The 14,418-nt window shown below is 44.7% G+C and overlaps 1 non-coding gene across 1 annotated transcript; it reads right to left on the bottom strand.

The window, feature by feature from the left end:
* Positions 1 to 584: 584 nt before the first annotated feature.
* On the bottom strand, positions 585 to 658 carry Trnat-ggu (transfer RNA threonine (anticodon GGU)). Its single transcript has one exon. It is a non-coding gene; the product is annotated as a tRNA-Thr (tRNA).
* Positions 659 to 14,418: the final 13,760 nt, after the last annotated feature.

The raw sequence follows: 14,418 nt of genomic DNA, 5'->3' as shown, positions 1-14,418 counted from the left end.
ATAATTCTTGACACTAATGACTTTAATAAATATATTTTCACTTGTACTTTTGTGTATGGCTATCCTTTGCATGTAAATCGCCTACTGCACACCTGCTGTAGCGGGAAAAAAAATTGCGATTGAAGTCGACACAGATTGAAAAATGATGAAAGAAGTCGGCCCAGGCTGAAAAATGTGAGCAAGTAAGCGCTCACGCAACCCTCCGGCCACGCTCCGCCCACCGCAGCAGCCCTCCACCTGAGCGCCGCCCGCCTGGCGCGGCAAAAAATACGCGAACGAAGTCGGCCAAGGCTAAAAAATGTCAAAAGAAGTTGGCCCAGGCTGAAAAATGTGAGCTAGTACAGGCGCCGCGCCCTCCGCACACGCGACGGTGTCCCAGACGCTGTGGGGTTCGAACCAGACACCCATGGAGCTAACTGGATCCCATGGTCCTTCTCAACCCCTACATACTGACTAAGTGTCTGAGCCTGGCTGCCGGTACCGCAGGATGGCGGGCCTCCTGTCGATGTTTCCTTTGTTTGGGCAATGTTGTCTGGCCTTACCCTTGCCTGAGCCATTCGTCGGCAAACTTTTGACGTTAGGTTAGTCAGCTGTAGGACTCTAACCCACATCTTCTGGATTACCGGTCCAGCGCTCTTACCAATTGAGCTAAGCTAGCACACCTCCCCAGCGACTTCCAAGGACGCGTCATCTGAAGGGGCAAATCAGCCACTCTCTCTCACTCATGCCCATTTCACTCTTACATTTCTCTCAGACATACACACAATCATACGACGGGATCTGCGCAAGCGGCAACTGTTGAACATGAGAGAACTGCTATTCTAAAGCTGGAACACACAGAAAGGACAAGTACAAACAAAGCCTCAGGTGCCTAAGAAATCGATCATGAAAGACGGAAGAAAGTGAAAAAGGTTAGCCAGCTCTAGGATTCAAACCCACATGTACTGGATTACCGGTCCAGGGACCTTGCCAATTGAGCTAAGCTAGCACACCTCCCCACTGACTTCCAAGGGCGCGTCATCTGAAGGGGCAAAGCAGCCACTCTCTCTCACTCATGCCCATTTCACTCTTACATTTGTCTCATACACCATACGCTCTCAGAAACGAAACGGATAAATTTACGCTTACGTCCAATCTTACCCTTACTAAGAGTAAATTTCGACAAAATGGCTGACGCCGTATCCGTCAGGCACTGTTTAATTCTTAGTACACGTAAAAGTGCCTGCTATAAGTGTAATGGGCGGATTTTTATGCGTAAATGGCAAGGGGAACATGATTTACTTTTATATCCTGAGGCATAAGATTTCGTCTTGACGGATAAACTGAGGTTCTGCGTTGGAGCATTAGCCCTTTACTCCTATATTGACGCGCTATATTGTTTTTCAGTTGTTATACGGGCCCTGCCTTCTGATTACACGTGCATGGTTCCGTGTGCAACGCGTCCTTTCTTTCGCTTGGTTAACGGTTACTTTGGCGTCTGGCGTCTCATGGTATGACATCATGCACGGTCTGCAAATGTAAGTTGTCACATTTTGGGCTGGGTGTCTTTGGTGTCTCTGGGTGGGCTGGCAGTTTTTTGAAATTCATGTTTAATTTGTGTCAAGCGTGTGACAGGAAGAAATGGCATCGAACGAGACAACATCGTATGACGTAGTGGGCAAGGCACGCGGAAGCTGCTTAACAGTTGTGATTCTCCAAGCTATCTCCGCGCTACAAATTCATATGCGTACGCCCATAGTCCACCCCATAGCTGGGCGGCCTCACTCATGAGGACGCCTCACCCTCACCTCACGACGATGAGGTGAGGGTGAGTGAGGCCAGACCACGCTGAAAGTTCCTCATGAGGACAGTCGTGAGGCATTGTCCCTCATGAGGCCCACCGTGAGGGCCCTCATGAGGCCAGTCGTCGTGAGGCCATGAATACGTGAGGGTACAACGTATTCCGTGAGGAGCCTCACAGATGAGGCCGTAAGGCCCTTTGTGAGGAGCCTCACCGATGAGGCCGTGAGGCCTTTTGTGAGGAACCTCACCAATGAGGCCATGAGGCCCTTTGTGAGGCACCTCACGGTTGAGGCCGTGAGGACCTTTGTGAGGAACCTCACGGATGAGGCCGTGAGGCCTTTCGTGAGGAACCTCACGGATGAGGTCATGGGTCCATTCGTGAAGAGCCTCACGGATGAAGGGGAAGCCACTGTATCCCCTCGCTCGAAGAAGGTGTGCGTCAGATGACATCACTCTGCGCGAAGGGCCAATGGAAATTCGAAGATCTTCGAGGGTCGCCATGTTCCGTTCTTAGGTTTCATTCCTCGGAGGGACATGCGGTCAAGGGATTTTTTTTCTGCCAATAACTTTTGCCACATATTGGTAACATTTTTATTTCATTTTAATTGACAGAAAGTTAATTTCTTGAATTGAACTCCGAAATTTTCCAAGGCAACCTGACGTTTTCTTTGCGGAAATGTGTTCCCCGTGGTCATTTTTCTCGGTATAGCACATAATCCCACTCGTAATGCAATGGCAATTGCCGAAATAAATTCGTCGAAAATTCGTGGCGATGAGCCCTTGGCACCGCCTCTTTTTTGACGGCTCTAGGTTTGAGCCCAAAGCTGCGAAGAAAGCAGGTTACATTGACACGCCACACGAGGGGGGAAAGGGTTACAAGCCTTACCCACAGAACAAACACCCGCGGTGAGTGCGGGAATCAGAGCTATCTGATCAAAAATGAGGCCACCCGACGTGTTGACAGGTAGGGAAGGAAATACATTTTTGGACCGTTTTGCACTCCAGTCTCAGTGAATGCAGTGAACAAGTAAACGGCAGCGATGGCAAGCACCGTGTATTCCAACCAAGAAAAAACAAGGATGATCATTGCTCTGGGGGCTGCAGGTATGGACTATGACAGAGCAGTTCTCAAATACAGTGAAATGCTTCCAGGAACTAGGGTGGTGAGCTCTTGTACCACAAGGCGTGCATTTGTGAGACTGTCCACAACAGGAAGTTTCCATTCCGGTACCCAGAGCCGGTCACACCCAATCTCTGCCAGTGAGTCGACACAAACAGACCAGGCCCTGAAAGAAGTAGGAGATGATCTCCACGTAAAGTCTGCGCACCCTGGCAAAGTGAGTACAGACATCAAAGTCAAGCGTGCTGAGGATACTACACAAGCACAAACTCCACCCATACCACGTGAGCCTTCATCAACATTTCCAGCCGGGCGACAACCAGAAACGGATGGATTTGTGTAACTGGATCCGATGTCGGACCCAGGAAAGCAGAAACTTTGTGAACAGGGTCATTTGGGCTGATGAGGCCCACTTCTGCCATAGCGCTCAAGTGAATCGACACAACGCGTATTATTGGAGCCAAACAAACCCACACTGGCTACGGGACTGCAAGCATCAGTACGAGTGGGGATTGAATGTATGGGCCGGGATTTATAACGGAGCCATTATTGGGCCAATCTTTTTCACGGGACCCCTAAATGCCAACCGCTACTGTAGCGAAATTTTAGATGCCGTGTTCAGCTTTATTGATGACCTGCCTCTTGCTGAACAGACCCGCGTGTGGTTTCAGCACGATGGGGCTCCACCTCACAGCGCGCGGCGTGCAGTACAGCTGCTCCGTCACATGTTCCGGGAGAAGTGGGCTGGCCGATTTGGTCCAGTGTCATGGCCCGCCAGGTCTCCTGACTTAACGCCGATGGACTTTTACCTCTGGGGCCGCATCAAAGACGAAGTATACAAAAGCGAACCACGATCGCCGGCTGACCAGCAGGGGAAAATCACTGCTTTCTGCTCGTCGCTTTCCAGATCTGAAATAAAAAGGACCGTGGAAGATACAATTCGGAGAGCCCATCTGTGCATTGCAGCAGATGGCGAACGCTTCGAACGCTTTTACGCTAATGATAACCTAGTCAAAGTACACAGGAAGTGTGTTGAATGTGAAGAAATCCGTAGCATGTTGAAACAAACGAATTGACAAAAGAAGAGAGCTGACAGGCGTTCGCGCAGCACACAACTCTCTCTCTCTCACACACACATACACAGGTTCATGACAATAAGGTGGTGCAGAAAAACTACGAGACCGCTATCAGCGGTCATAGTGAAAACAGCCGCGTACGCACCCAAAAGCAAACAAACACACTGAGCAAAACACGAATAAAGGAAAAAGAGCGCGACGCTGAAACTGACGTGGGCAAAGCTGATACCTGGCAGCGGAACTCTTCTGTGGGTTGGGTTTGTAACCCTTTCCCCCTCGTGTGGAGTGTCAATGTAACCTCCTTTCTTCGCAGCTTTGCGCTCAAACTTAGAGCCGTCAAAAAAGAGGCGGTGCCAAGGGCTCTCATTTCCACGATTTTCGACGAATTTATTTCGGCAATTGCCATTGCATTACGAGTGGGATTATGCGCTATACTGAGTAAAATGACGACGGGGAACCCATTTCCGCAAATAATACGTTAGATTGCCTTGTGAAATTTCGGAGTTCAATTCAAGAAATTAACTTTCCGTCAATTGAAATGAAATAAAAATACTACAAATATGTGACAAAAGTTACTGGCAGAAAAAAATCCCTTCACCGCATGTCTCTCCAGGGCCTACGTTTTTTACTATGAATTTCTATCAGGGTTGTTGGACCACCCTGTATGAAGGCTACCATGAAGAATCTCACTTCAAAGGGGCATGCGACTCTTTCATTAGTGACCTTACAGATAAGTCATGACTCTCTTAGGCGGTCACGTTATGTTGTTGCATAAGATAAAACCCCGAGAATAGGGAACACGATTTCGAAGTCGTGTTTCGAGTTCGTGTTCACACTACCTCTTGTGGATTCGTTTTTCTGCCTGTTTACTGGAATAGCAGCCTCGTTTGGAGAGGCCCTGTACTGCGTTTTCGAAAGCGCGTGCAGCTGCTTTCCCCCGCTGATTTCGAATGATTGCAACTGGACACACGCGTGCTGTGTCGTGCCAAAGGTGCCATGTGCGGTGTTTTTGTATTGTCTTTTTAAACAAATGTTACCGCTGCTGGGAATGTAACGAGGCTTTCTTTTTATTTTGACATCTCTTGTTCTTAACAGGATAAAGCTGAATATAAAGCAGCCTTTACCGGGCTCCCCAAAGTCTGTGCGACAGCAATAATGAAGGAAGTACTAAGGAAGGAACTAACAAAGCAGAACAAACTAATAACAACCAAAAAGATCTATGATGAAAAACCCGAGACTGGGGAAGAGACGAAAAACAGACGTTGAAATTGAGAGTTTGTGTGCGTCGTCTGTTTTTCGTCTTTTCCCCAGTCTCGGGTTTTTCATGGAGTTGTAATGAGTTTATCATGGAGTTGTAAGAATTTTCAAAATCTTTCTTTGTCTCCTCAAAACGAAGCCAGGAAAATTGGAATCGCAGTGACGGTAGCGCGCCTTTGAAATGTAAAAGAAGGAGAAAAAAAAACAATAAAAAGGCACGACCTGATTGCAGGCGCGATTAAGTACCATCGTTGTGCCCAAACACTTCAGCTGTGAGCGTATCCTCCGATTCTGGCAGCAGCGTCATACGGTTCTGAGAATTGAGTACAGGATCTCTTCAAGCACAATTCCCCGCCACCACCTGACCATTTCCGTAACGGTGCATCTGCACTGTAGTATTTCGGGCTCCACTTTACTGATGCCAAACACTAACGTTAAACCTCACTGTGACAGTAACAACTGTCAGCACATTTATCCAAGCACAGCACGAAACCCTGTAAACAGTTTAATGCCGCGCAGCATCATTAGTACCAACTACCGACACAGTAGATAAACGCCGACGTCTCATGTGAACATGACGGAAAGTTCTTTTGAGGCTCACGTACGTGTCTCCTAGTGACTTGAAGACACATGAGGCCATGTGGGTCCTCATGAGGTGAAGGTACGTGAGGCCATGTGGGTCCTCATGAGGTGAAGGTACGTGAGGCCATGAGGGCCCTCATGAGGTGAGGGCACGTGAGGATGAGGACACGTGAGGCCATGTGGATCCTCATTAGGCGAATGCACGTGAGGCGCCGTGAGGACATGAGGTGAGGGCACGTGACGATTAGGACTCCTGAGGCCATGAGAGCCCTCATGAGGTGAGGACAAGTGAGGATGAGGACCCTCATGACGTGAAGATACGTGAGGCCATGAGAGTCGTGAATAGCCTCATGAGGTGAAGGCATGTGAGGATGAGGATGGTGAGGCCTTTCGGGAGGGAAAAAATTGAAATGGAATGTGAGGGTGAGGGCGACTGAGGTTAAGTTACTGGTGAGAAAAATTTGGTGAGGGTAAGTGAGGCTGATAAAGTCCGTGCTTCGTGAGGTGAGGATGAGTGAGGCCGCAGGAAAATGCCCACCTATGGTCCACCCTGCTGGTGCCTTATGCGTGGTGGTCATCTACGAGCAGACCATTTTGTTATAGGTGAGGCTGTTTTCGCTCTCGTTTTTCTCGGATGTGCGTTTCTCGCCGTTGAAGCGTCTGTGTCAACGATTCCTCAATTCGTTTTTGTATTAGGAGTTCTTATGATTATTGCTCATTATAGCGCAGCAGGATGTGTTGACAGGAAGCAAATGGATTTTCTGACTTGTAAAAAGCGGTCACGATTTTCGATAATGTGGTTCAGGTGGTGGTGGTGCTGCAGCAAAACACGTGCGCAAAGGTGAAAGGATTTATGCGTTTAACCATACTCAGTCAAATGTTATTTTAATGGCTAGAATGTTTTCAGTATAGTATTGTCGATACGATACGAGATGGTGTCGGCCGTCCGCGGCTGCTTTCTCCGGCTGTTTTTTTCGTAAATTTCACTGCGCAGTTATAATACACCGCACAGCGAAAATATTTCGTAAGGTGACTCCTGATGGGCAGCGGTTTTTTTCTAACCGCTAAGTCCATCTAACGTTTATGACTGTTTCATGTAAGCGGCCTCTGCCCAGATGGACTCAGCTCTGGCAATGGGCACCTTATCGGCATGATTTATTTCGGTGTTACCATATCTACGAGATTAGGTTTCCCATTTAAACACTAGAAACAGCATCAGTTCCGCGGTATATACTGCTGCAGAGACACGTGCACCCATTTGATAATACCACAGAGCATGTGAATGAGATGATAAAATTATTTACGCGACTAACAAAATTTAGTTGAATGTTAATTAAAGGACGAGAAAAATTTCAGATGTATATGTTTCGCAGTTCATATTACGTGTGTGACCATTTCATGTAGGAGGTCTCTGTGGAGATGACACAGGTGTAGTGAAGAACACCTTATCCGCATCATTTATTATTTTCGAGATTAGGTTTCTCATTCAAAAACAGTATCATATCTTTGGAACCTACTGTTGAACAGACATGCGTAGCCATTTGACAATAAACTTTTATTTGCAGCGTCCCCAGGAACAGGACACGCTCTTCGTATAGTCATGCTGCACTGCATAATACGCCGCATGTATCCTCTTGCTCGATAAATACAACATCTGAATACACTGAAGTATACTTCAGTTATCATAGGGTGATTTCACGCCGGATCAGGCAGGGTGGTCCGGTCAACATATCCTTTTTTTTTTTTTTTTTTCAAACAACCGCGGTGTCCCAGAAAACGTGTAATTGAGTTCTAATAAAAAAAACTACTCCACCTAGAATCATGCGGTCACCGGCATCTGTTCTTACTAGGTTTTTGCCACTTCCTGATTTGCATGTCAAGTTTAAATATGTAAATGTTTGCGAAGTGAACTCTAAAATTTGCGAAGTAAAGGCCACTTTTTTTACCTCACCAACATGAAGGGCATGCCGCATTTACTCAACTTCATGACAATTGACAGCGATATTCAGTATCTATCCTACCGGGAAAAATAGCTGAACATCATGCTTCTCGTGGCACTTGAGTGTAACACGCGAGGACTTTGAGCGCAGTCGCTGTCAGTCCGACGAAAGGAGTTTGAAAACCCAGCCGAGAGTGATAGTCAAAAAAGTGACAGTTTCTGAAATTAGGAGAGGGCAGGTACGGTCCCAGCCAAAGCAGCATGCGATAAGCTGTGTCTGCATTATCCCTTTCTACCATTCCGTTGTGGGCAAGGTTTCCAACCTCCTTTCGTGGAACTGACAATAATATCGCTGAAAAATTCGTCGCCCGGCATCCTCTGCGAGCTCCGTAGAGCATGATTTTCGGGAATTTTTTCCCGATACTATAGCTCGTCAGTATTCCTGTCAATTATCATTAATTTGAGGAAATTCTGCATGCTCTTCACATTGGTGGGGTAACAAAGCGGTCTTTACTGGGCAAATTTCCGTGTTTAGTTCGCAAAAATTTACATAATTAAACTTGGGTTACACAACACGCACATCAGGAGGAGAAAAAACCCAGTAAGAAGAATTGCCGTTGACCACATGATTCGATGTGGCGTAGTTGTTTTAGTAAAATTGAATGACACGTTTCCTGGGACACCCTGTGTATTAAAGCCTCGTCGCTACGAGGCACATTGGCGCTGAAAGTAGTTGAAAATGATTGGTGGTTATTTTTTAATGAATTATCGTTCAGATGTGGGCATATTGAGCTTATTGCGCTTCCACGCTGTTTGACGCAATTTATCGTCTATCTCACATATTCAACTGATTCTTTTATTTTGTTTTTTCCACATATTGTCTGACGTGGGTACCGTTGAATCTGAAGTTGTGAAGGTCCTAAGGTTTCCCTTTTGAGGAGATAAAAATCGCACATTTGCCTCATTTGTAAAATATGGTACGTTTGGGGGGGAACCTCACAACTCGGCCCCCAGTTTTGTTACCCAAAGCTGAAACTGTATATCTGAGTGAGAAAATTAACATTGACGTTAATTGTGAATTTATTTCGTATGCGGACGATACAAACGGGTTTTTCAGTGGGTCTGATATTGATATAATAGCCACTACTGCTAACGAGATGCTTTGCAACTTGGAAAAAAAATTAATGGTAGAAGTGCAAGGGCGCAGGCGAGTTGATACATTGTAAAATGACGAAAAAGTTCGGAGACACGGAACAGAAAAAAGACAACACGACACGTTCTCAGACACAGCAACCCATTTAATTACAGCCTACACTCCCAATAATCTCCTGATGGTTGGAAAGGGGGAAGCAGAGGGAACAATTGCCCCATGACTTAATCTCTTTGTATTCAGCTAAGAGTCGCCCAAACGGGTTACGCACCTTTTTCAATACAATGGTCTCTCGGAAAAGCGGGAAACAATTGTGACTATCTCTCAAGTGTTCGACCGATTCTGAATTTCCTGAAAGGCTGTCTGCATTCCTTTCATGCTCTAAGAGTCTAATGTTTAAGCATCTACCAGACTGTCCTACGTGGCAAAAACCACATGCAAAAGGAATATAATACAGAACGCCTACGGCGCGCTCAACAGAGCGGGTCTTGTGAGAAATACGGCAAACTGACTTATCAGAACTTATCAGAACTACGTAGGACAGTCTGGTAAATGCTCAAACATTATCTCTCAAGTGTTCGACCAATTCAGAATTTCCTGGAAGGCTATCTTCATTCCTTTTATGCTCTAAGAGTCTAATCTTATGTAATCTAATCTAAGACTCTTAGAGCATAAAAGGAATGGAGACAGCCTTTCAGGAAATTGTGAATTGGTCCAACACTTGAGAGATTGTCAATTGTTTCCCGCTTTTCCAGGAGACCACTGTATTGAAAAACGTGCATGACTCGTTTGGGCGACTCTTAGCTGAATACAGAGAGATTAAGTCACGAGGCAATTGTGTTAATGTTCGGTCTGTTTCCCCCTTTCCACCCACCAGGAAGTTATTGGGAGTGTAGGCTGTCATTAAATGGGTTGCTGTGTCTCAGAACGTGTCGTGTTGTCTTTTTTCTGTTCCGTGTCTCCGGTTTTTATCGTCGTTTTGGAAAAAAAAAAAAGTTAATTTAAACGCTTTACGCACTAATAGTAGTAAAACTAAAGCAGTCATCTTTCGACCAAAAAAGAAAAGTGTTAGTCTAAATAAAGGTATAGTATATCCTAATGCTCCTCTTGATATTGTGAAATCCATCAAACGTTTCGCTGTGATCTTTAACGAACAGTTGCTATGGGATCAACACATTGAATACGTTCAGAATAAACTGTGCAATATATTAGGTATCAGCGCAAGGCATAGACACACGTTTCCTTTTCGAATTAAGCTACTACTATACCGTTTACTGTTTATGTCTGACCTAAACTATTGCCATTTACTCTGGGATACGACAACTAAAAGTGATCGGAATAGGCTTTTACTAATGTAAAATAAGATAATTCGTACCGTGGCAATATTGGTTATTGTGACGCTGTGAAAGCATATTGATAAGCATAATTGTATTAAATCTATATCGCTTATATGTATGTACAAAAAAGCCTAAATTTTCTTATCTATCTACATTACAGGCAAATGATTTCCCTTAATGTTCAGCAAAAACAGAAACGGACGCTTCCGCGTTTACTTGCAAATTATGGTCAGCAATCACTCTCGTACAGTCTAGCTTTTATCTCAAATCGATGCTTTGAACACGGCATTGAAGTTGAGCCATCTCATTTTCTCGGGTTGCAGTCACCCCTGGAACTGCGATAGTGTGTTTTATAGCAGATAGTGTGTTTTATATTTATTTTATCATAGGTGTAGTATGTATGATTACTGGGCATTGTTTTCTTGTTATTGTGCTAGCTTGAAGCCTAAACTTTGGCATTATTGTGTATTTCCATTGTATTTCCATTTTATATTGTATTTCCAAGTGTAAACTTTGGAAATGGGAAACTGTGAAGCTACACTACAGCTATTTTGCCCATATCCGCATCCTAAGGGTGAAATACAACTGAATTGAATTGAATTGAATCATTGCGTTCGTCTCGAAATGCCCTTTCTTCGCATAGCGAGTACATCGTATTGCAAATCAGGGCAACGCCCCCAACATACTTTTTGTGAATGGTGTCTACGGAAAATGCATAAATTTGCCAGCGCGTATCCCATATATTCCCACTCGTGATATCGTTCATTTTACGAACAAACGTGACTCAAAACAGCACATTAAAAAAAAATTGCTTCAGAGATGGTCGAAGTTGCGAACGCCGTTGAGTTACGAACGTAACTTCGACCATCTCTGAAGCAATTATTTTTTTATGTGCTGTTTTGAGTGGTCATGATGAACGCTTGTGAGTAAAACGAACGATGTCACAAGTGGGATATATGTGATGCACGCTGTCGAATCTGTGCATTTTCTGCAGACACCCCTCACAAAATGACTGTTGGGGGCATTGCCCTAATTCACAATACGATGTACCAGCTACGCTAAGAAAGGACATTTCGATTGATTGATTGATTGATTGATGTGTTTAATGGCACAAAGGACATTTCGAGACGAACACAATGATGCAGATTACTTTCGGGTATCACAATTGGGGGACGAGTTGTGAGGTTCTCAAAACGTACCATATTTTACAAACGAGGCAAATTTTGCGATTTGTAATCGCCTCAAAGCAAACCTTAGGATCTTCAGAACTTAGGATGCAATGCTACCAACCCCAGACAATACGTGAAAAAGAAATCAGCTGAGTATGTCAAATGTCTGAATATGTTATGAAGATACATGGCGTCAAACTGCGTAGGAAGCGCAATGGTAGAAATGGCAACATGTGCATGATAATTCATTAAAAAATAACCACCAATTATTTTCAACTACCTTCAGCGCCAATATGCTTCCTAGGGACGAGGCTTTAATATATGTTTGAAGGAAAGAAAAAAGAGGTCGACCGGACCACCCTGCCTGATCCGGCGTGAAATCACCTTATAGTGATACTTACCCCTATAGTCAATATCACCCCATAGTCATAATTAGTTTATGACCTGTGTGTTGTGGATTTCTTTTTGTATATGGCTCATATTGTGTGCACCTCGATGCCTTATACTGTGATATAACGCTTATTGAATGTTTTTACCATTATAAAGGTAATTTAATCTAATTACTAGCTCATATAGCAAGTTGTGTTGAAGTGTTGTGAAGATGCACAAATGTCATTTCATATTAGTCTAAAATATTGTAGGTATTGTAATCTGTTGGTTTATGGCTAGTATGCTGTACTCTTTTTTTTTTATTTATGTTCAGTCACGTGCGCCTTATACCTCATCATTTTCATGCCATAGGTGCGATATTCTATAAACACATGCTTGTATCTATTATTCTGGGCTCTTTCCTGCAATAAAGTGGACTTATTTGGCGAATTTCTGTTGTATTACAGTTTAGACACGTGCTATTAACGCTGTGGGAAATACTTCCAGGTATTCAGATGTTCTGGGTTACTAAATGAGATAGTGACGTACGCCGGCAATGGTGAGAGGATGAATCTGGTTCAAGTGATGCACTCGTGCATCTTGTTTTTCTTTTGACCGTCACAAGAACTCTGGTATATTGGTTGCTTTGCGCAAGGATGTGCCTTCTTTATCAGTTATTCACGTGACGGATGTGTTTGTATATGTCATAGGAATTTGCAGCGGAGTACGCCTAGCCATTGTGGCGTACGTGACTGTCAACTGCCACGTCTTTTGGATGAGCAACAAGCTATGCCTATACCATGGATATCTTTTAAGCGAAAGCATATAAAAGTGAACGGGCTTCCGTGATGTAGTGCTGTTGACGAGTCTCGGATGTTACGAATTCCTTTTTCATGTCCTGTGAGATTCATATCATCGAGATCCTGACGAAGCAGCTGTTCATTTTTTATTTTTTTCCTATGAAATGATTTTGCATCGTATGCCGTTTTTGCACAGAGAATTGCACCCCGAGAATGCCGCACAGTACGCATCATATCTGGGAGCTTTAGGCGCTACCCGATGTCAGCGTCCCTTGGGCTTGCAATAGGTACAATGCAAAAATGACACGCAATCCGATTTTTCGGTTACTGCTCTGGAAACTGCTTTCTGATGCTTTTGGCAATCGGGAACCACATATCCGTTTCCGGAACAGCCCCCGGAAAACCGCATTGCGGGTCATTTCAGAATTGCAGCCATTGCCTGTACAAGGACCTGAGGTCACGTGACATCTAAGGTGCTCAGGTTTGACGCATACTGCGTGGTATTTTTGGGTGCAGTAAGCGGTATTATAAGGATAGCCAAACAGCCCATATAATAAGCGGTATCAAACACCGCTTAAAATAAGGGTAAAACATTTGACGATTTTTTACGCTTACTATCCGTCATTCTTGTATGCGTAAGGTGTTGACCCTTAGACTATGGGTCAAAAATTTGACGATTTTTGACTCTTACTATCCGGTTTCTTTGTGAGTGTAGGACGGGATCTGCGCAAGCGGCAACTTTTCAACATGAGAGAACTGATATTTTAAAGCTGGAACACACAGAAAGGACAAGTACAAACAAAGCCTCAGGTGCCTAAGAAATCGATTATGAAAGACGGAAGAAAGTGAAAAAGGTTAGCCAGCTCTAGGATTCAAATCTACATGTTCTGGATAACCGGTCCAGGAATCATACCAATTGAGATAAGCTAACACACCTCCCCAGTGACTTCCAAGGGCACGTCATCTGAAGGGGCAAATCAACCACTCTCTCTCGCTCGTCTCCCTTTGACTCTTACATTTTTCACACTCATACAAGCAATCATGCAATGGGATCGACAAAAGCGGCAACTGAGCATCAGACAACTAATGTTCTCAGGCTGGAACTCCGACGCCCGCTCACATGCTGTTCATGTACCCTATCACGTGAAGGAGAGGGCGCTGGAAACGACAGCGCAAGCAGCCCGTGATAGCCACCTGTTGCCGGGCCCGTCGACACGACCCGATAAATCCTTCGCTCAGCGCACCGTCTCATTCTAGGTTATCATACCAGAACCCGAGCTGCCGAGCACAATTGCCTGTCAGAAGAAACTTCTGGAAACTGTGCGGATGTTGGAAAAATATGTTTACGTCGACGACGTGATCATCGGAGGAAGCAGTGATGAGGATGCAAGAAAGGTTTATTTAGAAGCAAGAGAGATATTTAGCGCAGCTGACATGGAATTAAGGAAATGGACGTCAAGCTCCAAGGATCTGATGCAACCATTTGCAAGTGACTTCGAGGGAGAAGAACCTGACAGACAAGTACGCGAAAAAGGGCAAATCAAGGTACTTCAACTTAACTGGAATTTCGAAAAAGATGAGATCGAGATATCTACAGAAAATAGCGTGGAAGACATGAACGAAGAATCACTGTGGACCAAACGTACGGTGCTACAACGTGTCGCAAGGATATATGATCCATTGGGGATGTTAGCACCCGTAATTGTTGCAGCAAAGATATTACTGCAGGGTCTGTGGCAAACAAGGATCTCATGGGACGATCACCTGCAGACGGATCAACAAGACCGATGGCTTGAATGGTTTACGGACGTAGAAGAGATGCAAAAGATCACGATGT

This window comes from Ornithodoros turicata, unplaced genomic scaffold (assembly GCF_037126465.1).
Source record: "Ornithodoros turicata isolate Travis unplaced genomic scaffold, ASM3712646v1 Chromosome41, whole genome shotgun sequence".
Lineage (NCBI taxonomy): Eukaryota > Metazoa > Arthropoda > Arachnida > Ixodida > Argasidae > Ornithodoros > Ornithodoros turicata.
Note: the sequence above shows the minus strand (reverse complement) of the source record. Positions and strands in the feature narration are given on the sequence as shown.